This window comes from Bactrocera dorsalis, chromosome 3 (assembly GCF_023373825.1).
Source record: "Bactrocera dorsalis isolate Fly_Bdor chromosome 3, ASM2337382v1, whole genome shotgun sequence".
Classification (NCBI taxonomy): domain Eukaryota; kingdom Metazoa; phylum Arthropoda; class Insecta; order Diptera; family Tephritidae; genus Bactrocera; species Bactrocera dorsalis.
Window position 1 is genome coordinate 78,639,125 of NC_064305.1, and position 24,182 is coordinate 78,663,306.

A 24,182-nucleotide genomic window follows, 5' to 3' on the forward strand; every position below is an offset into this window, starting at 1 on the left:
GAGTCACTTTCGTTATTTGTAAGGCTAATAAAGCCGAATTAGTTTGAAAACCGATTTTTTTATTTATTTATTTATTTTGAAATAATGCTTTTGGAATTGTAAAAATTTTAAAATTTCACTTTTTAAAACATATTGGCTCTAAATCATGCGTATTTTAATACAATGTACCATATAAAAATTAGTTTCTGTTACTTACTTTAAAGCGTGCCGATAGTTGGAGCTGAGCTCGACTAAGTTTTTATATTTTGGACCGATTTTTTACTCCATAAAAACGACTTAAGCGAAGTAGCTTAGTGACCAAATTGAAATATCTCTTCAGGTGGCACAGAGGCTCTGAAAACAATAAAATTATATATACATATGTATCATATAATAAGTGGTACTTCCTGCCGAAGATATTAACTTTCAAAATAAAACTCCAAATATCCAACATCTATGAGACAAAAATAGTAAGACTTTGTTCATAATTTTAAAACTCTTAATTTATGCTTCAAAATCTATGTTGTCCACCTCAAGCTAATCCCTCTTGGCTTCAATACATTTACGCCAACTTTTTTTCCAATCAATGAAATAGCTTTTAAAGTCAATTTGCGGAATAGCCTTTAATGCGGTTGCAGTATCCGACGGTGCATTATCGTGGTGGAGAATTTTCTGTAGTAATTATTCCTTAGTAATTTAAGCAACTTCTATATATGTTTGACATCGTTTAAAAGTCCTTTGGGCTGAGGGTTAGTATACCATGGCAGCTTATACGGTTGTACTATAATATAGTATATGTTTAACCGGGATATTATAACGACAAAATTCTTGTATAGATTTCTAATCCAGAAAGCAAATCATCCCATTTAAACTCAACGAGCAGATTGTTGAGTCTTGCAAAATCACAAAATACAAAATTAGAACCATGTCCGTCAATAGGTTTGACAGGAGCGAAAAGATAAGTATCAAGCTCAAACGCTAACGGTGAATGATGAATGGTAGCTGAAATGATGGAAGAGAATCCATCAAGGAACCTAAAGTTTAAATTATTGCTGAGAAAGACAAAGTCAAAAAATCGATCAATTCTATTTGAATACGAGTTTATTAGATTAAGATTGTGACTAAGCAGGCTATCAATGAGAAATAACTCCTGAGAAGCCGAAGAATTAGAGGGAATATGGGCAGCGCTATAGGAAAGACCGGACCAGACAATATTGCTTAGATGGAAGACACCCAGAACACAAAAATTATTATTTATTTAAGATCAGTGAGGAAATATTATTTCCATACATCTTATACAAATCTACAGGACTATTAGAAGGGCTGCATAAAACTACAATGAACAGAGCGTCATTGGTACAAATACATAGTTAATCAAGAATAAAATCATCATTATGGAGGATTATTAAATGAGGACGAAATTTGCAATGAACTGCTAAGAGGACACCACCACCTCAAAGATAGCAAATTTTGTTCGTGATCTCCATCTTTACGGTAGACATAATAGAAATTTTAGTGGAAATTATCACTGTAATAGTACCTATAATTAAGCCAGGTTTCAATAATAACGATTATATCAAAATCCAATTGCGAATAATATTTTATTTATTTTTTTGTTGTTCATTAGTTGATCTTGATGGCCATCCTGAAAATCACTGATGACCAGACCCAAGAAAAGCGGTGAATGTAAAAACAATTCTCAAATTTGTTAAATGTGAGACTGTTCTATTCACTACCCGCTTCCTTGACGAAAATGTTGAAATGAGTAATGATTTTCTGATGCAAAATTGTCAGGAAAGTTGAGAAAGTTAGGAAATTACAATGCAAATATCTCCAACCTACGAGATAACATCACTGAGCCGACTTCAAAAGACTTTCGATCTATGTTTATTTTGAGCTAACATTTACTAACTTAAAATTGTATAACTCATTTCAAGCTCAAAAATAAAATCAAGTCAATATTCATTTCCGGACTGAACCATTCGATTTAAGCTAAATTTGGCTTTCTCAGATACTCAATTCAATAATTAATAGCCCAAAAACTCGCATTTTTTATCTGTGCATAACTAGTTGCAATGCCCAAAAAATAAGGTGACATTGTATTTATTTTGAAAATTCTTTATTTATTCTTCCAAATCAATTTCATCCCCTTCAAAATAATCCCCAACCGATGTAATGCACTTATGCCAATGGATTTTCCAATCTTCGAAACACTAGTTATCGTCACTTTCCGGGATGGCCTTCAGTTCCGTCTTCGCTGCGGCTTGAATCTCCTCTATCGTATAAAAACGGTGTCCCCGGAGCGGTCTTTTGAGCTTGGTGAACAGCCAGAAGTCGCACGGCGCCAGATCAGGTGAATACGGTGGTTGCGGAACGATATGGGTTGAGTTTTTGGCGAAATGATCACGAATTACGAGGGCAGTATGGGATGGTGCATTATCGTGGTGTAAAAACCAAGAATTGTCTTTCCACAATTCCGGCCTTTTTAGGCGGATAGCGTTACGCAAATGACGCATAACGTTCAAATAATATTCCTTGTTGACTGTTTGACCGGTTGGAAGGAATTCATAATGCACAACACCACGATAATCGAAGAAAACAGTCAACATGACCTTGATTTTTGAGCGACTTTGGCGCGATTTTTTTGGTCTCGGCTCTCTTTGGCACGATATCCGCTCGATTGATCGGTTGCTTCGGGGACGTAAGCATAGATCCAAGTCTCATCGCCAGTTATAATGCATTTCATGACACCCTGGTAGTCGGAAAGCATCGTTTCACCACCTCAACGCGACACCTTTTTTCCAAAAAATTCAATGTTTTCGATACCAGTCGAGATTTGACGCGCTTAAGGCCCAAAACATCCTTTAAAATTGTATTGGCTGAGCCTTTCGATATGCCAACTTCATCAGCAAGGTCTCTAATTGTTAATCGACGGGTTTTCAACACCAAATCTTTGATTTGTTGAACGTGAGCTTCGTCGGTTGAGGTTGATGGTCGCCCTGGACGCTCTTCGTCTTCGACACGTTCACGGCCGGCTTGGAACTCACTATACCACTTGTAAACATTTTTTTTAGGCATAGCCTCATCACCAAAGGCTTTCTGCACCATCCTCAACGTATCCGCAGCAGAAAATTGATTCCGTAAACAAAATTTAATGCAAATTCTTTGCTCAACAAATTTCGACATCGCAAAAAACGAAAAACTCACTTTTAGCAGCTCACAAAACGACACGTATCTCAAACACTAATGAATATTTTGACATAAAATTTGACATAAATATGACTGACAGTACTACCAACCTAAAAAAAAGTAATTCTCCAAATCCTTTGACGGGCGCAGTTTAAATTCAAATGTCATCTTATATTTTGGTAGTCTTATTATAAAGAATCAGCTGTTTTGATAGATTTCAGACTTTTCTAAAACAGCGCAGAACTTGAAAATTATTGATGTTTGAGATTACAAGAGTCAGTCGTTTATTCCTCTGTTCTCTAAACTACTCCCCCTTCCACCTTATTGACCCAAAAACTTGGGGTTTTTCGGAAAATGCTTTACTCAGAAAGTATAATAACACTAATCGTCACTTTTAAGCCCAAGTTCGTTATAAATATATTAACAGCTGAATCCCAAGAAACAACGCAAGCAAAGAAGCATTACAACTTACTTTTGTAGTTGACACGAAATCTCACAAAGTTAATATTTAAACCCATTCACTCGTAGCTCCTTGCACTTTTTTGCAAGTAGGCTTCAAATCCGCTGCTATTTAGCAAGCAACTAACCTCAACTGAACTAAGCGCCAAAGCCAACCATTTTCAGCTTTTACTTTACTTTTCATTTTCTTTGCACTTACTTTCGAAGTTAATTGCAAAACTTTCTGTCGTTAATTAACTGCAACATTTTAGTTACATACTAACGGCTGAGTTTCAAGCAGAGCAGCACGAAGTCTGCTTAAAGTTCGTGTGTTTGTAAGACGGCCATTACTTTCCAACGGTAGCACCGAAATTTCAGAGCCGTCTAGCGGGTTAAAAGCGCGTCGCTTGCTGCCTCATTAGTTAAGTAGCTTTAAAAAATGGCAAAGAAAGGTTGCAGCAACAATACGCGTTCATTATTAGAAATTCTAAAAGCAAAAATTAAAATTAAGCAGCGCGAAGGAAGCCTTGAAAAGGAGCGCCTTTTAAGTCTGGCGCGCTTGTCTACCTCCACGGCTTCGTTTGCTCATTTGCAAGTTGACTGATTAAATATTGATTTAACATAAATTTCGAACACTTTAATCGCCGAAACTAAAGCATACAACACTAACTACAACAAACACTAAAATATTTCCTTCCAGCTTAATGTTACGTATACGCCGCGGCGCGCCGTGTCGCTCTACAAGCGAATGAGCGACAAGCACAAATTGAGTACGTGCGCTGCTGTAAAGTTTAAGTTGCAATTTATTTTACAAAACACAGCAACAAAAATGCACTCAAAAGCAAGTAACTGCACTTTTACTATCGCCTTTAAAGCTTATCGCTTACAAGTCATTGGCGTCAAGTCACAACGCGCGCCACTTTATCATCTCATTTCAAAGCGTGTTTAGTAAAATTTTTATTTGCCAACGCAGCATTAAATTTTCCGGCAACTGCTTCAACGCGGAGCATATTGCTACACCTACACGCTTGCCAGCGTATTCTCATGCTTGTAATTTGCTGTTAAATTATGCGCTTGCAAACAGTGTTGTATCAACAAGTCACTCGAGATTATGACATTCGCTGTCGATATGCCAAAACAACTTAAGCATTGCCGTAAACGAGGTGGTGGAAGTGGAACGTCTGGCGCCAAGATGCCAATTTATGTTGAGCGCAGCATGTGTTTGCTCGCAACAATCTTCATTAGTTGTTTTTATATTAAAAGATAGCGGTGCACAGTGGGTCGTAAGTGGTTGGAAATCAAGCAAATATTTAAATTAATAAGAAAAATATATATATTTTTTTTTTTGTTGGTGGCTGTGGGGAGGCATAACAAAGCTGCTCTGAGCCAATATTTAGGGAATAAAGTCAACCGGATGTTTGAAAATCGTGATATTAGTTATATGGGGGCTAGTGAAAGCTTTCACCGGACTTTGATCTTTTTAGGCCCAAAATTGCAACGGTATTAGAAAAACACTCTCGTTCTATTTTATTAAGATAACTCACATATTGATTGATATAGACGGTATAGAGTCAGTTGGAAGTTCGAAAAACTTTATTTTAGGTATGTGGGGGCTAAGGAAAATATTGGTCCGATCCCAACAATAGACACTGTGGGGTCCACATTTTTGGTATATATGGGGTCGTAAACAGTTAAAGTCCAATTTCGACAATTTTTAGACTTGAGATAGCATATCTTAAAAACACTATTTGCGCAAAGTTGTATCTAGATATATTGGGTAGTCGAAAAAGTTTTTTCGTATTTTTTTTTATTTTATTTTATATTTATAATTAACTTTAATGAATGAAATGCACCATTTTAGTCGACCACTTTTTGCGATTTCGCCGCTAGAGACATTATTCCATCAGTGTAAAGCTTTTCTGGTTTCTCGGTGAATTCACAGGCTTCTCTTGAAGCCAACTTTATGCCATTAAAGGAGTTCTGCGTTGACCGAAACTAATGGTGGTTCGATGGTACACGATTAGGGCTATATTGTGGATGCATAAGAAATTCCCAGCCAAGCTCTTCCAATTTTTGCCGAGTCATCAAAGATATGTGTGGTCTAGCGTTGTCCCGATGGAAGACGAAGCCCTTTCTGTTGATCATTTCTGGCCGTTTTTTCTATTGCTTGCTTCAGACTCATCAATTGTTACTGTCAACAAATCAATCGTTCGACCAGGCTGGAGCTGGTCATAGTGTATGATTCCTTTCCAATCCCACCAAACACTCACCTTTCGAGGGGTCAGTCCTGGCTTTGTGACCATTTGTTGAGCTTCACCACGCTTGGACCATGATCTTTTTCGCACATTACTGTCGTATTTGATCCACTTTTCGCCTCCTGTTACCATTTGCTTTAGAAGTGGTTCGATTTCATTTGGTTTCAGCAAAGAATGGCAGATGTTAATTTCGGTCCATTAAATTTTTCACAGACAATTTATGTGGTACCCAAACATCGAGCTTCTTTTTGTAGCCAGCCTTTTTTAAATGGTTCAATGATGATGAATGTCCCTTAGCGATGTCATGGCTGCTTATGGGACGGTCCTGGTCAGTCTTTTCCATAATTTCATCGACTTTTTCAACGATAGGTCGATCAGAGCGAGGTGTATCTTTCAAATCGAAATTTCCAGAACGAAGGCAAGCGAACCATTGTTGTGCTACATGAACTGATACATCATCATCTCCGTAAACTTCACAAATTTCATTGGTAGCTTGCGTGACATTCTTCCCTTTTTCATACAAAAATTTCAAAATATAACGAATTCTTCATTATTTTCACTCATTTTTGAACAGCTGTAACTTTTTTTCAACTTTCCCGAATTTAATTTTTTTTAATGAAGCTTAAAATCTCACCTTTCCAACACTATATGGTATGACACAATGTGATTGGTAGCACTGGAGATTTACGACTTCAACGACATCAATTAACAAAATACGAAAAGTCTTTTTCGACTACTCAATATATGCCCTCATTACTAGTAAAACCTTATTTTAGTTCGAAACTGTCTGCCAGAAATCTTGAAGCTAATATAAATGTTTAACAGTCACATGTTCAAACTCAACCCACTGTGCCAGCATAGCAATTTAACGGCTGCTTGTTGAACTTAACTAACTGAAGCGATTAAAAACTTCAGCGACAGCAGGAGATCACTTGTATAAATTACTAATTAGCCTGTCATTTCACAACGGACTGACCTCCGGACTACAACTTAATGAAATTAAATTTCAAAGGTGCTCAACTGAAGTAAGGAATTTGTTAGGTTTCAAGGGTCGAACAAATTGGTTGAAAAGTGAAAAAAACAGAAACCTAATTTTTTTTTAACATTTTTGAAGAGAAACTGTAATTATCACTAATATTTCTTTTACAAATTTACAACAAGAGTTCATACTGAACATGAAAATTATTATTTATTTTGTTTATTACAAAAACAAGTTTCTTTGGCGCAAAAAATTTAAAACATTGAAAACGGAAAACCTATAATAAAGCAAATCAACTCACCACCTGCTGAGTCAATGCACGAGCGCAATTGTCGGAGAATTTCTTCATGGAATTTTACTACAACAATAACAACCAATTTCTTCTTCTTCTTTTCATTATTAGTGTAGCCAATAACAACAAAGTACACCAAATTTTCGAAATAAAAATATGGCAAATGAAAGCAAATGAAAAAAACAACAAAAATAGAATTATGTAACACAGTAGGAGCATAAAAATTGTTGACTCGCGGCGTATATCAAATGGACTGAATGGTGGGTAAACAGTAAGCGAACAGTGAAACTAAATCGCCGAGAGGTAATGACCGAGTCAACAGCGGGCCATTGACGTATTGACGTAAAATGTCACAGTTATTGACCTAATTGTTGAGGCAGGACATTGAACTTGGCTGTGCTAATACGCATGTAGCGCATAAATTGTTATAAATGGTGATTTATATAGAATGAGTGCGTTAATATTAATGAATGCTTGTAATGTAACACAGAAGTTGTAACGGTGACAGAATTGACTCATTATAAAATTTTTATTACTCGTGCACGTGAATGACTTTAAATAGCGGTTGTCAACTTATTGTCGTAAGGAATAGGCATGTGGAGACTGGGGTCGCGGCTAAAAGAAAGGCAACTTCAGCGAATCCACTTCTACGTATTCGTTTTAAGGGTTCGCTGAGTTCTAATTGCAGCATTGAAGCAAGGTGCAGGCTATATAAACATGTATAAAACTCTATACTACTTGCCTAGCGAGGTTGCGCGCTGGGTTCGGTACTTGCCCCATTGAAAAAGAAGCAATAGCCTCGGATGAAAGATTCCGCTTGTGATGACGATCGATGCAAACGTAATAAGGAATATAACTTAAGAGCAAGCACCTGAAATGTTCAGACCCTAAATTGGGATATGGCGATGCCCAGCTGGTTGATGTCCTCGTAAGTTTGGTGTGGGCTTCATGGTGGAAGAGAGACTCCGTCGCCGATTCCTGGCATTCACCCCCATGGATGAACGTCTAGCCACAACCCGCTTCAAAGCGATCTTTGAGTTATTAGAACGAAATTTTCTTAACGAAAGCTCACACAGCATGTTGAAAAAGATTTTGTTTGATTTTAAAAGAAATTAACTTCATTTTCTATAACCTTATGAGCCAGCCTTTCGCACTGAAATTGCTGTCAATAACATAAAAGTCATTTTGTTGCTGATCAAAATCGAAAGTTACCTTGCTTTGTTGTTGTAAAGACAGATGAAACGTACCTGAAGACAAGAGCAGTTACCTGAACTTATGTACAGCAAATTATACGTATATGCTTTAACGCAATGTAAGAGGTAAACATATTAGGAAAGTTGCAACGCGCTTTTGCTTTGTTTATCAGTGCTTTAACGCTCTGAAGTATGCTACAGCCTGAGAATATAATTACAAAACTTTTCACTTTCAATTTCATTAGCAACAAAATCAAAAGCATGGATTCATTGCATACATACACATATGTGCTTGAATGTGTGTGGGTGCCACAGATGCTCTTCTGGGAATATAATCAGCGCTTGCTAGCTTTGAAGCGAGCACGGAGTAAATAGGTGGTCATAGTTCAAACAAATTACTCATTTAAATCATAGCAGTGAATTTAAAGGCAACTCAAATTTATACACACATACACATACATGCACGCTGTGCACTCATTAAAACTTCGCGCATAGCTCCACTTTCATTTATTTTTCCAAAACGGCAGGGCGTAACTGAATTTCAGGAAGGTGGGCGGCTAATGTGCTTCTCGAGGAATATATATGTACATATATGTATGTATGTAGGTATGAACTCATATGAGTGAGAGTATGTGCTCATATCAGATTGCGTGTGAGAGAGCATAGAAGTACTATAACTTAATCGAGGAGTGTTTTCGCGCTCTTTGAAGTCAATATTGATTGTATTTTCTTTAGCTGACAACAACGGAAATTAAAATTGTAATTTCACAAAATGCTTACGTGTAAGTATGAGTTTCTTCAAACGCTTTCTTGCTGGGCTCTAAAGAGTTAATACAAATTTCACTTCCATTTCATTCGATTTTCCTCAGTTTCAACAATTTCCTTACCCAGAATACAAACGTTGCCGTTGAGAACCGCTTGCCGCGCTCAAGTTGCTTGCGCCAAATTAATTGCATTTTATGGCCACTAATTTGTAAATGTCTGTCTGTGAGGCGAGCAAAATATTGCAATACGTATATTTGCCACTTTAACTTGAGTTTTTGTTTTTGTAAATTCATTTGCAGCAATTTGCTTGGACCCTCTTCAAGTGATTACAACCGAAAATGTGCTGAAAGCTTTGCCACCTCTGAGCTGGGAGGTAAAAAAAAGGGTCAGCGCAATACATTTCAACCGTTGTCACTCACTCACTCATTGCGCTGTGGGCATGCTGGGCATTTAATTCAAAGTTGATGCTCACAAATTAATTTGCCTTTTAAATTCTGGGAAATTTTTGAATGGATATGGTTATGGATGGTATTTAGGAAACTATTTTGTTGTGAAGTCTTTACTGAAAGCCTAATGTCAAGAAGAAAACAAAGAAAACGAGGTCCTGTATAGTTATTATGTCATTATTTGCACACCAATAGTTGTCCGCATGTTAGAAGAGACTACTTAGTTATGTTGCTTAAGAGTTCAGCGTGAAGGTCTCAAAAGCATTGATTCTGTGGACCGTACCGATTCTTTAACTTAATTACTTGCTGCATAGAATACTCGTTAGTATAGCCAGTAGGTGTAGATCAAGATTATATGCTTGGACAGTCGACCGACGCATCTCTGTACCTAGCATAGGTGGTCTTTTTTCTGCCCTTATACCAGTGAGAGAGGTTGTAGTGGGGAGGGGACTACTGCAAAAGAGGGAAAGTGATCTTCTTTACGAATTGGTACTGAAGTCTATTGTCGGGAACAATCGGAGGAGTTCAAACCTATCTAATAGTGCATTGGAGTTGAGCTGAACATCAACCCCTCTGAGATAATCATCGTCCCGTTTACGACACGTAGGTGCCTGCTCGACCTCAAAAACTTAACCCTTGGTGGCAGAGAGGTAGAGATGACTAACATGGTCAATTATCTTGATATTTCGCTGGATGCCACCCAGCGGTGGAAGCAGTGTGTTGACCTGACTATGGTCAAAGTGACTAAAGCACTAATGATGTGCAAATGGTTTAGCTGGAAAATCTTGAGGCTGCAAGCCAAGGATCGTCAGGTGCGGTGGCTTGGGCCTCAAAAACAGACTTCGGTAGAGCTCCAACTATCGAAGCTGCAATGACTGACATGCATCTGAATGCCTGTACTCACACCACTTCACCTAGTAATCGGTCAGATAGCCGAACATACTTGTACATTGCTCCAAATGACCGCAGAAGAGTGTGGAAGTGGTAAGGTAATCTCATATCAGCGGATTAGTGATATCAATGGCCCTTTTCCCAAAGAACAACATTACCAAAAGGGTAAATTTCACTAATGAATGAATGAAATGATTCCATTCTCGAACTACTGTTTAGAAATGGTACAATCACATGGTACGCCGACGGCTCGAAAATGTTGGAAGAAATTGGTATAGGAATCGCAAGTCCACGCTTAACACTCTCCATACCTATGGGAAGTTTTTCGAGCGTTTTTGAAGCGGAAGTCTTTGCCATAAGAACGTATAACCATACTTAGCGACAGTCAAGCGGCCTTAAAACAATATCTGCCTATGAGATAAAATGGCTAATGGTGCAGGAGTGTAGAGAGGCTGAATAATAGCGGAACGTAACCAAAGGCACCTCACTTTATGCCCGGTCACAAAAGTATAGCCGGGAATGAACTGGCTGATGAGCTCGTCTGCTCCGCAGCAGCCACTAAAATGGTAGGACATAAAACCTCTTATTGTAATTTCCCTGTTTCTCACACTCTCAGCCATTCATATATTCATCCGCATTCCTTTTCTCCAGTGCCCTGGCTACGCTCTTGTGAGACCTATTGTCAAAATCACCTTCGATGTCTAGGAAGGCACATAATATTACTTCCCCTCTATCCAGCAAACTCTCTTTGTCCGAAGTTAGCTGGTACAGAGCAATGTTGGTTGGTCTGCCTGCGCTGTAAGCTTACTGGTTCACATGCTGGGGTGCAATTTTCAGCGCCTTCGATCTTATTTCATGATCCACGATCTTCTCCATACTTTTTAGTAAAATGAAAGTTAGACTAATTAGCCTGAAGAGATTTGGCAGTGAATAATCCTGCAAGCCATAACGCACTTGATTGAATCCGCAGTAAACAGTGGCCTTACGACTACTCAGATGCGAGATAAGCGTGATGGCTTGTGTTCGACTACGGGTAGACATTGGTCTTATCGAATTGCTTCCGGGAAGTGCGCCTGCAGAAGTGCTAGTAGCTCTCCCTTACGCGCTGGTCGTATAAGTCCCGCCGCATCTTTTGATTGCCAATACTGTGTCAGTCTTGCCTCTGGCCAGAACTTCTTAAAGTTTGCCTGTTTCCTTGTTATAGGAGGTTAGATTACATATATATTCCTCCCATATCCCCGTACGTTTCACCTTATTGAAGAGCCTATGTACCTTTTCCCTAAGGTTTGAGGATACGAGGGACAGTTGTGGCTGATGGTATCGTCTTTAGAGGACAATTCTCTACCAACACTTTTGTATCTTAACGCTCACTTCAAAATATGCAACTTTTTTACTGGAAGAAGTGCATCGTTGAAGGGAATTACGGATTCGATGCAGCCGAAGTCAATGTTTTTTTTTTTACTTTTGTTGTTATTTGATTATCAAAAATTCATTCACAGGAAATTTTTCTTTATTTCCAAATATCTTAATTCCTAAATTCCATAAAATTTCCAAATGTGTGCTACTTTTTCTTGCCGTCTCCAGAGCATGTAAGTAAGCAAAGGTAAAATCCATAAATATATCAACAATAAATATAAATTCCATAAGCACACATACACATATACAAAAGAAAATACTTGTAGTGTATGCAATGGATAATTCAATTATTTGTGTGGCACATTCTCACAAGGAAGTATTTTTATACCGTTATTATACAATTTACACAGTATTTTCCGGCATTTTTGTTATTGTTTACCAAGCACAATGTTATTGTTGGCATTTTCATTGGCAATACAGCCATTGATTGTGCAATTAAATAATCTTTTGCCGCTGTGCGATGTTATATAAGACACATATACATACATAACATACACAGAGACAAGTTTTATTACTTTATTGTTATTGTTATTATCTGAGTGTGGGCGCACACTACTGTAAAATGTGGTTGTGTAAGTGCTTCATTTCACTTTTCACTTTCTTTGTGCATAAACACACATATATACATATGTACTTTATACATATGTGTGTGTTGTTGTTGTATACAATACATAAGCTTTCATTTCAGCAGAAATGTTGTATTATATTCTCTTTGCAATTCAATTTACCACATAAAAATTGATATGAGAAACTGAAAGAAAAGCGGCAAAAATAAATAAATGGAATAAAAATAGAAACAAAAGGTGACACTCGAAGCGCCCGGTGGGCTGACACTGCCATTAGCCATATTTGATGTTAAATGGATGTGATGTTAAGTGCCAACTAACACACTTTCATTATGCCAACCGGAGGTGAAATGGGAGCCTGCAAGTGCCAGCAGCAGCATAAATGAATGAATACAAATACATGTGAGTGTTAATGGCATGTGTGTGTGTATGTGGTTGTGTGTGAGTGTATGACAGCCATAAAAATGGGTCAGGCATGTTTTTATTAATAATTTTTCAATATGTCGCCTGCACTTCATTCAATTAACTCGGACACCGGCACTCTACTTTCCAAGCGCCGCACCAGCAACGGCCGAGCGAGTGTCTCTATTTACACAGCACTACATTGCTGTATAAAATATCGATGTGCGCGTGTGTGTATGTATTTCCGTTGCAGCAACAGCTTCCGTGTGATGCACTGCCGTTGGGTTGCGGCTTTTTCCAGTGCTGAATCATCGCTTGAACAAATAAATTCTGTTGGACAAAGCAAAACGGGTTGTGTCATATGCCGCTGTGTATGTGTATGTTTACATGGGAGTGGTTGCATGTGTGTGATGTGTAGGCGAAAAAGCACCTATCACCCATAAATATCAATATTGCACTATTTATTTTCATGTTAGCAGCAAACTCATTCACAAGTCAGTTTTTACTCGTAATGCTGTTGTTGTTGTGTTGTCAAGCCTGCACTGCCTGGGTTGCAAATACATAACACATGAGTTCACTCGTGGCAGAATAAAAATGCACTGCCAAATTTGTTTTCATTATTGTCAAATTACTTCTGATAAAGTCACTTTTTTGCTGACTTTCGGCTTTCACTCAAAGAGCTTGAAAGTCAGAAAATACTTTTTTGCATGCAAATTTTGAAGCCGTATTTCTTTTTTTATAGTTTTTTTATTTATTTTACGAGCTGCATTAATTCCAAAATATAAACCGAAATACATTTTTTAAAGTCAATTGGAATGTCGCATACCGTCAGATATGGATATCCTCATATTAATTGTATGACGGCTAGAGAAACATTTTAGTCGATTTTATAGATTTTTGTCATAACGTCGTATTATTACCGGATAAATTTTCCCAGTTGGTTAGGTTTAGTTAGTCTGGTATCAATAAGCCACGCATGGACCAGTTTCGTCCCTTCCGATACCAAATAGAGTTCACTTGCTAAGTCCTTTATGATGCCGCGCTTTAAGCGAATTTTAATAGACTTTGCGGCCTCACTATCGACACCTCTTCCAGTGTATCACACCGTGAAAACCCAGATACTTACAGCGTAGTCTTCCGTGATGCCTTGCTCTAGTGTCTAGACTTTAGACTGCCTCCCTGCTTCCCGAGACACCTCTGGCCGATATGCGATACGAAGTTACTGCCTTGATTTTTGCCTGGTTGTTTACGTAGATGTTGACTCTAGAATTGCCTACGGGTGCATTACAGGCCAGTTTCACGGCTTTAGTAAAAACAAACACCTCAGCAGATTTTTGACAGATTGTGAAGTTATACCAGAGAAATACCAGACCTTGAAGCTACTATTTGCTTAAAACTTATTCCAATATCTACATTGGTGGATGATTTATATAGTAATCCAGGCTATAAGGTGGCTGAGGCAAAACTTCTCAGATGCTGTTTTCTACCCATCTCATAATAAAGCTCCTTCGAAGTCAAATTCACGACTAATGGCACGGTCGCACAACTAGAGCCTTTTCATCAAAAACTTTTCAGTAAAATATTGAGACTGAGAATTATTTCATAAAAAAGTATGAAGAAGAATTCCCGCAAAAACATTTTTTAAATAACAGGTCAGCTGAAAAGTTCATAAGGGAATACATAGCTGGAATTGAATCCATATGATTTTTAGTCAGCCCTTATATTTTAAAGGTACGTGTATGAATTTGACAGCTGGCAAACTATTATTTTATGAGATATAGCGTTTTGGATGAAGCAACTTGCGTTGGTTTAGAAAAATGGATAAAAAAGAATTTCAAGTGTTAATAAAGCATTACTTGTGACTAAGTGACTTGCTAATTTTGACGATGCTGATTTCGATGAAAGCATTAGACGCCCCAAAAAGGTTGTAACCGACGAAAACAACATAGAATGGCCATAAAGTGAAGTTGTTCGAGATAGCAGGGACTCTGAAGATATCAAATGAACATGCATTGTCTGTTCTCAGACCTCAAGAGGATGATCGCTGGAAAGAAATTCAGCAACAATGAAGACGTAATCGCAGAAACTGGGGCTTAAGGCACATTTATTGCAAAAATTATATTCAATTTGTTTTCTTTACTGCTATAGTCATTTTATCGCTGTCGAAGATAACTATTATGAAAAAAAATCTAAATTTTATGAAAAAAAATTCTATCTTACCATAAGAACTTTTCAGCAAACCTGTTATTAAGTTCAACAGGCAAAAAATAGAAAGACATCTGTGCCAAATATCATATCAAAACGATCATTAGTGTTAATATATGCTTGTCTTTCTGAAGCACATAAAGTGCATTCGGTGATAATTATGATGAGTGAAACTATTTCACAATAAAATATTTTTGAGCGGAATCAATTTTCTGGTGCCGAAAAGTACATAATGTTGGAAAAGGTATTCGATGATAATGGTTTTGTCAGGAGTTAGTGTTTTACATCATCATCATTCAACGTCGACTGATGATCAATACGTCAATAAAATAAAGAAACTGGTGCTCGAGAATCGACGAGTAACAGTCAGACATCTTACTGGCATCGAAGGAATAGCAGAAGGATCAATTAAAACTACTTTGAAAGACCATTTGGGCGTAAGAAAAGTGAAAGCACGATTTTTTACAAAATCACTCAATCTTTCGAAAAACAGTCTCGCGTTAATCTCTGTGAAACAATACTTTCAAACTACCAGGATATCATGAAATATATTATTACTAACGAAAAGTTATGCATCTATGCTTACTACCTGGAAGCAGACGATCAATCGGCCGAATGACGTGGCAAACGTGAGCCGAAGCCGAAAAAATCAAATCAACGCCGGTCAAAAATGAAGACTTTGTGGACAGTTTTTTTCGATTATCGAGGTATGATGTACTCGGAGATCCTTCCCACCGGCCAAACTGTCAGCAAGAAATGATATTTGAAATTATAGGGCGACAACTCCTGATTTTTACACCACAATAATGCTACTTCACATACTACATTGATTCTTCTTTTCAATGAATATCGTTACGCAACCACCGTATTCGCCTGATTTAGCTCCGGGTGATTTCTGGCTATTCAGAAAATTCAAATGACAGCTACACAGAAACCGTTTCGAGTCAATTGAAGGCATTAAACGTGAATGGCAACGCGCATTGAAGGCTGATTTCCGGAAAAAACTTTGGCACAAGTGTATTGGTACCAAGGAAGATTACTTTGAGAGGTCGATTATGAAGAATAAATTAAAAATTTTAAATTATGAACAGAGTCTTACTATTATTTGCTCATGACTAAAAACAAATATTTTTATTTACGGTTCAAATAAATGAAAAAACTGAAGAAGTATAGCTTTCCAAAATTTCGTATCATTTAGCCCGAAATTAGTTCTTTGACAAAGCTGATCAACAAAACAATGTTAATTACATTTCAGACGCCCTAGAATTAGGCAAGTAAGCATTAAGATCTCCATTACCATCTGGGCTTGTAGATTTTTATGGATGCAGCACACGTCATTCCAACACGCATACACCATCACACAACTGTCACATATGCGCTTCTCTCTCTCGCATCAAAAACCTAACAGCTCTCTTCGTTACTTTTCAAATAAAACAAAAAAAATTGTTGTTGCGTTGCAATAAATAAATACATTATTGGTGCTGTTGTAAATACACTTTAAATGCCATTACACTTGTTGTCTTCGCCAGGCATTTATGTAGCGAAAACATGCGAGCATATGGTATATTTATAGAGGTATGTGTGTAAGTAGTAACCTATAAATGTTTATACATACACACACAATCATATATGCTTACACGTTCTGCGTTGAAAACTTCCACATAAATATGTCAGTTGCTCACACGCTTCTACTAGTCATTACACACAACTTACAACTAGCAATCATCCACGCCAGGATGTCACCGAGTATCTTTGCGTCGTCACGCCTTGTCATGCAGGCGTATTCCTGTCGCTTTGGCAAGCATTTTAAGCACTTCCAGCAAGATTTTATTGCACAACAACACACAGACACATGTTTAAGAAGTTCTGCGGTCTTGCTGTTGGTAGGAAATACTTATAGACAACAAATATACACATCCATGCATGTGCATGTGTTTGTGTCTGAGTGACTACCGCGTTTAATTCGAGAAATTTATTTAATAATTCCACAGGATGGATGGACTTAAGTGCTTTAAAGTTACGACTACTGAAATGCACAAAAGTGTATATATGTATGTATACGTGTATGTGTTTATTTATGTATTTGTATAGGTATTTGTATGAGGGAATGCCATTTCGCAGATTTTTAAAGTTAATTCCATTTATTTGGTAGAATGCTCATACAAACATACTGTACGTTTCTGTAATCGTATATAGTACTCGTAAGCCTCTTTGGTAATGCCTCCACAGAGAGTAAACGAGATGATGTAAACACTCTAATCTCACAGTCGAAATAGAAAATAAGTTAATTAAATGATGCAATTAAGATTGAATAAGAAATAATTCCAAATTGGTATATGTCTCGTATCTCTGCTTCAGAAACTTGACAGCTGAATTGACAGCAAAACACAATTTTAATTACAAATAAATTGAAAGTCACTTCAAAAACATAATAACTGTCAATATCATACACGTATGTACATATATATTAGACTGTCGGGTATCCGAAGTTGATGTTTTTGTTTGCAAACGCAAACTGGAGTCTCAGTTTTTACAACTTTAGAAAGCTTTTCGGGCAGCCTAAATCATACTATATTTCCTTTCCCATGTATATGCGAGTAAGATGGATTTTTTTGATATTTTGTATTAAGCACGAAAAATTTTCAACTGAAAAACTGATATTCTAATACAAAAACTTCCACTATACAAATAAGTCTTGATGATTTTTTTTATTAAAACATTCCTTTAAAAGTTATGTGCAGTTAAAGTTACTCATTGACTGACCTGAGCATTCTATACAAGTAATTTATGCTTTCCATGTTGATCATACGACATGGTGTACTATATGAATGCAGTACATGTGGCGCGGAATCTAACCACGCTCAATTTTTGAAAGTATAGAGAGGAAAATGTTGTATGAGAATATCAACTCATCGAAGTTGTAGATTAATTTGCTTTGGAGATAAAAAATGTATTGCAAAAAATGAAAAAATACCTGGAGAAAGTAGCATAATATGATTTCGACAGGTTTTAAATTAAATTTGAAAAGCATTCCCAGAAACCGCGATTTTTCATCAATAAATTTAAAAATTTTCTCATAAAAAAATGTTAGAATTAGCTTTTTTCGGTCTTCTAACCTTTAATGTGTGCTACATTCACAAATGATCCTATATATCACAGTTTAGTATCGGCGCTTCAAATCTTCATCAGCGGAACCACCAAGTTACTTCTGGAATCGAGCTTTTACACCAAGTTTTGACGATAGAGATATTTTCACTATAACCTCTACTAAGCACCTGTAATATCCTCGAATTTTAACCTCCCAAAAATGGCTTTAAATTCACTGCTTTGACGTTGACCTGTGCAGTAAAAAAACAGTTCTTTGAGATGATAACTTATCCTCGAAAATTAAGTGGATATCTATATATCAACCGAAGCTTTTGAACAAATCGTAAATCTATTGAGATGGTTGATTTTGTTACCACATAGTTCACCAAGCTGGCCATTGGAGTGGAAGTTCAGGTGTTTTAAACCTAACTCCACAAAGAAGTGGCATTATATAATACAAATGGAAATGTTGAGGCTATCCTACGCTATCCTTCCCTCGCAGCTCCTGCGATTCCGTTAACGATACCTCGCAGATCGAAGTTCACTAGAATCTCAAGCTGTCTCTGAAAGAACAACGTTATGCAAATTTTGAAATATTCTGCCACTTATTGGTTATATGAAGCATAAACTATTCCCATTTCATTAACGACTGCTTTTTCAATGCCGGAGTTAAAGGCACGACTTCCATTCCAGATATACAGTAGTAAAAAGAATGAACTTCAAGGAGTGAGCTTCTTTTACTACTGCATATTTGCACACCACTGCTCTGCTGTTAACTTGAGCATTTGCTGAGGTTTAGGGGCTTCTTAAACAGTTTCGAGTTCATGTTTAGGGCTTTTTTTATATTAGGAAACAATAGATAGATATCAGCTATAGATCCATTTAAAAAGAAATTGCCGGTAGGGAGCTGTTACAACTGATAGGTTCTCACAAGGATTTTACATAGACAATGATCACTTTCTGGGAAAACACCAGGATTTCTAATAGATCCTATTTTCCAAATACAATTTCAAATGGATCAGAATATGAGATTATGTGTTTAAGAAAGCTTGGGACAAGTACCATACAAATATAACCAAAATTTATTTTGTTTATTCATAAGCGGCTAGTAATTAGCCTATGCTACCATAAAACTCCAAAGTCGTGCAATAAGCCTTCATTACAAAATCCAGGAAACTTTTAATAACGTATTCAACCGTTCCTAATCCTAATCCTCTCAAAAATGAATAGCGCATTTCATCTTACAAAGAACGAACGATGACCATTTGATGAAATATTCCCATCAAATAATCAACGATTTGGGCTCAGCAGGGAAAATCCATGTATGACAGGCATAAAAACAAAACATAAACTTTAAGTCAACAATCCAATATGAGAGCCGAAAAATATCACCCCACAGTGTTGCTGTTAATCAGCAGTAGCCGATTGATTTATGGCTTTAACGAAAAACATCTTAAAGAGTAAATATAGTATAAGGAAGAGCGTAAAGCCTGAAGGCCACCATTAAACTGTCACAGCGCTGAAGAGCAATAAAAACGCCAGAGTAAATATGGTCGCATATCATAAATTCATGTGCGCATAAACTGCAGCATATGAAACGCAACCGGGAAGTAAGGAAACATAATAAAGCGCTGCCACCTTAAAAGTCACAAAAAAGAAGTAAAGAAACGTAAAAAACAAAGTAAAAAAAGATTGAACCAAAAAGTTTAAAAACAAATAGAAATAAAAAATCGTAAGTTAAAATTTCCGTATCATAAAAACCTTCAAGCGAAAGTGCTGGCAAAGTCATAAATTCACCACAACTGAGATTGCCGCTGAACTCAAGTAAATCTGGCAACTTTTTACCGTCTCTTCACTGCCACAACTCGCTGTCGCACACTGCATTGACTGGTGTCAACTTCAGGTTTCTGCCGTTAGACGCCTTCAAGTTTACTCCATTATTAAGCGTAAGTGTGCTGACGAGCGCGCATGTTTTCTTTTTATTAAGTTTTCTGCGCCAAACAGACAGAAGTATTTACTTTTATGCTTCCCATGAACATTACAGACAAGTTGCCTGAACATGTTGGTGGCATATTCGCTTTGTACTTTAATATAAGATAGTGATGTATACATGGCTTTAAAGTTGCTTCAAGCGCTCTTTAAGGATTTTTGACAAAGTTTATTAGGAAAGCATTGAAATATACTACTTTCAAATTGAAGTATGTTGACGGGACCAGTTAAAATATTTTTGTAAAAAAATATTAGCGGAGAAAAGTCTGTGATATTATGTGTTTTGCAAAAATGGTGGGATAACGTCAACTGGTTCCAAACTCTTGTCAAACGGTCAAAACTTATTCTTTTGTGAGCAGGAACAGTTCTACAATAGAACAGTTTCAAGCGCGAACAGTTTAGTAATTTATTTTATTACAGCGAAGACTTCAGAAGTTGTTTTATTATGGGAACAGTTTCAAGTGAGACCAGTTTTAAGAATTCAAAAAAATTTCTTAATTAAGAACATATTATTACACACTGGAAAAAATAAGATAAGCAAACTTGTTAGGTGGGAACAGATTTTTTTCCAAAGAAATTCAAAGAATTTGCTTACTTTAGATCAAATTATTACCCAAAGGGAAAATAAAGTAAGCAAACTTTAAAAGTGGGAACAGATTTTGTCCAAAAAATTCCAAAAATTTGCCTTTTTTATTTTAGCTTTTCGTTACCTTAATCCAAATCTTTAAACTTTTTGGGTGGGAACAGATTTATTTTTCATAAAAATTCCAAAAATTTGCTTACTTTAGTATAGCTTTACGGTATTCTAATCCAAATCTATAAATATGTATGTATGTTAAAAAAAATTGTGAATGGGAGAAAAGTATGGCTTCACTAAATATAGTTTATCAGTTTCAAACCAAGCCTAAAAATATACCCAAATGGAAGCTTAAACATTCGTGTTTCCAAGGTAAAATCCCATTTATGGATAAATAATAGATAAACAGAATTAGAGACATCTGCTTTCGTACGGAATAATGATCCTTGCAAGTTTATTAAAAAAATATTTACATTATCTGCTGAGCACAGTTACATTACTTTTATACCAAAAATAGGCACAGAAAAACCAATTTAGCTGAATTTCATCGCAAAGTATTCAAATACAAATGCAAAAAAGATGCACAACAGGCAACAGCCGTTTCATCAACAGCGCCACATGTGTCGAAATTATGAATTAATTCTGCTAATACCCCACAAAGCAAGAATGATACACGCAACAGCGATGGCATATACTAATTCGCAAGTACCACTGCTTAGTAAACACAAAAACACCGCAAAGTGCCGCACCAAATTTCGTATGCCACAGCGAAACAAAGCATATGCGTATATGAAATCAAAAATATGCTTGCGCACACACACAAACAATACAAACATTCGCACGCACATTAGAAATCGCGCAGTGTGCATCAATTTATGTTGAGGTTAATGTGGTGCCAACATTTAATTAAACTCGCAGCTAATTACAATCATTTCATTGCTTCATAAACATGCATGAGTATACTTATACTTATATATTAAAGTGTTTTTTTTTTTTTTTTTTTTTTTTTTTTTTTTTTTGTGCCGGAGGGGGAATCTTACATAGATACTGCTACTTTACTAGCAGTATGCACGATTCGTACTGCTCGCTAAAGGTGCACCTCATTCGGGACCACGCCCAGTCAGTATTACCTACTGTTCTGGACTTGCGAAACGGTACGCCTACGTACTAAACCCTAACTCCGTCTCCTTTAGCTTTACTGAGGCCCTGTGGGACCGCCGTTAGGCATTTCATCGCAGGGCAAGCTTAGCCTATGGGCTCACGTCGTTACAGCGATATTCGCTGCTCTAGATTCGCTCCTTCTTTGATGTTCTGCTCTTCTCAGGTCATGGAGAATCCTGGCTGCCATCTTCTTCACTAAATCCCACACATTCCTCGAGTGCAACATATAGTTCACTATATTATCTGGTGTTATTCGGTTGGATACTTCCTTTTCCAAAGATAGTCGCTCCTTTGTATATTTCCGACAGTGGAAAAATATGTGTTCTGCGTTCTCGCTGTTGCTACCACAGAACGAGCAAGCTACTCCTTCCTCGTGGCCGTACTTATGTAAGTACTCCCTGAAGCATCCATGCCCTGTTAAGAACTGCGTCATGTAATGATCTACCTCCCCGTGTTTTCGTTCCATCCATACTTGTATGTTACCGATTAAGCGGTATGTCCATCTCCCCTTGTTTGATGTATCCCAGCGTGTTTGCCATTCGTCTAAGCTGGCTTGCCGTTCTACTCTACGCTCTGCTCCCGTTAGTTTCCGGCCTGCGCTTTTACTTTTATCATAGATTCGCTTAAGTTCGAGAGCCATTATGTCTGGAGGCATAATTCCTGCTAGAACCCCGACAGCTTCCTTGGAAACCGTGCGAAACGCACTGACTATTCTGATAGCGCTCAACCGGAACACCGATTGTGCCACCCCAGCATACGTCTTATGTATTAATGCCGGCCCCCATACAGGCGCCGCATACATTATAATTGATTGGCTCACCTTGGCCAGAAGAGCTCTCCTGCTCTGTTTCGGTCCTCCAATGTTTGCCATTATCCTTGATAAGGCCATGTTTACACGCGCCGCTTTTTCACACGCTTTTTCAACATGCATTTTGTAGTTGAGCCTCGCATCAAATATTAAAGTGTGTGTGTGGGTGTGTGTTAACATGCCGTTATTTGGCAGTGCACGGCGTGTTGACTGCAGCATTAATATTTGCTCCGGCAACGTACGTTTAATGGCAGACAAAGCGTTGTTAGCGCAAAAGTTGATTAAAAGCCATATAAATGTGTGGTACGTGGCGTATGAGTAATGTCCGCATAGTGTCGCGTAATCACGAAAATCGATGCGAAATTGTTATGTTCGTGCTGATGGTTTGCCTTTTTTGTCATTTGGCGCTGAATTTACTAGCAATTTGTGTAATTTTTATAGTTTTATGATCGACTGCTTGCTCTAATGATTATTGCAAACGGATGACACGGGGCGTATACGTAACATGAGTTGGCACATGCACAAGGGAAATTAGTGGCGGTAATTTGAGTTGGAAAATTTATTTGCTTTAATTTTTCATTGAAAGATAAATAAATAAATATATATGTAAGTAAAAAGTGGTAAGGCTTGTTTTTACAGAATTTTATTTGTCATGTTTATAGTGCAGGAAAAATATATTATTATATAATGAAGGCTGTGGTAAACATTAAGTGTAAATATGAACATACATTCATATGTATGTGTATAAAGCGTTTTTTATGAAACAAAACTATTTTGCAACCCTTGGGATTTGAAAATAACATTTTTATGAAGTTTTTTGTTAATTCATTTATACTCTAAAAAGAAATTAAGAGCAGGGTTGCCAATAACAAATTTTTCTTAACAAAATTATATATATTTCCATACATTTATATTGCCATAAAAGCAACAATATGATTCGGCACATACATATTTCTCTTCAATTGTTTAAAAGGGTTGACGTCTTTTGAAAATATTTCATTAAGAAACACTTTAGAAAATTAAAATTGTTTAATTAAAATTTTAAGAAACCTCAATTAGGAGGTAACTAACTATATAAAAATCGAGACAGGGTTGCCAACCATATCTACGTTTATTTTTTTATTTCAATAAAATTTCGCTTATTTTCAAAAATTGAACTTAAAGCGATACCTCCTGGAAGCTGTATCTATCTATATAAAAATCGAGTCAGGGTTGCCAACCATATTGACTTTTATTTATTTTTTTCGATCAAATTTGGCTTATTTTCAAAAGTTGAACTTAAAGCGATCAATTTTGTAGGCTGTATCTTTTTAAATTTTTAAATATTTTTTTAACTTTAAAGCAAATAAGCAAACAGAATTTGAAAAATATTAACCTCAGTTACTAAAAGAGACGATATATCTTTGAAAATTATACTTCAGAGTTGCCAGGTACATATGTTCATAAAGAATATTGTACTTAATGAATTAAAGAAATCACTAATGACGACGTTATGAATAAATTTTTGCCTAGAGTTGCCAACTAGCTAGCTTATTTGAATCAGT

General features: G+C 36.8%; 1 protein-coding gene across 3 annotated transcripts in view; it reads left to right on the forward strand.

Moving 5' to 3' along the window:
* The window catches only part of LOC105234256 (GTP-binding protein RAD), a 140,066-nt gene that overhangs the window by 78,235 nt on the left and 37,649 nt on the right, over positions 1-24,182 (forward strand). The gene's annotated exons all lie outside the window — the stretch shown is intronic.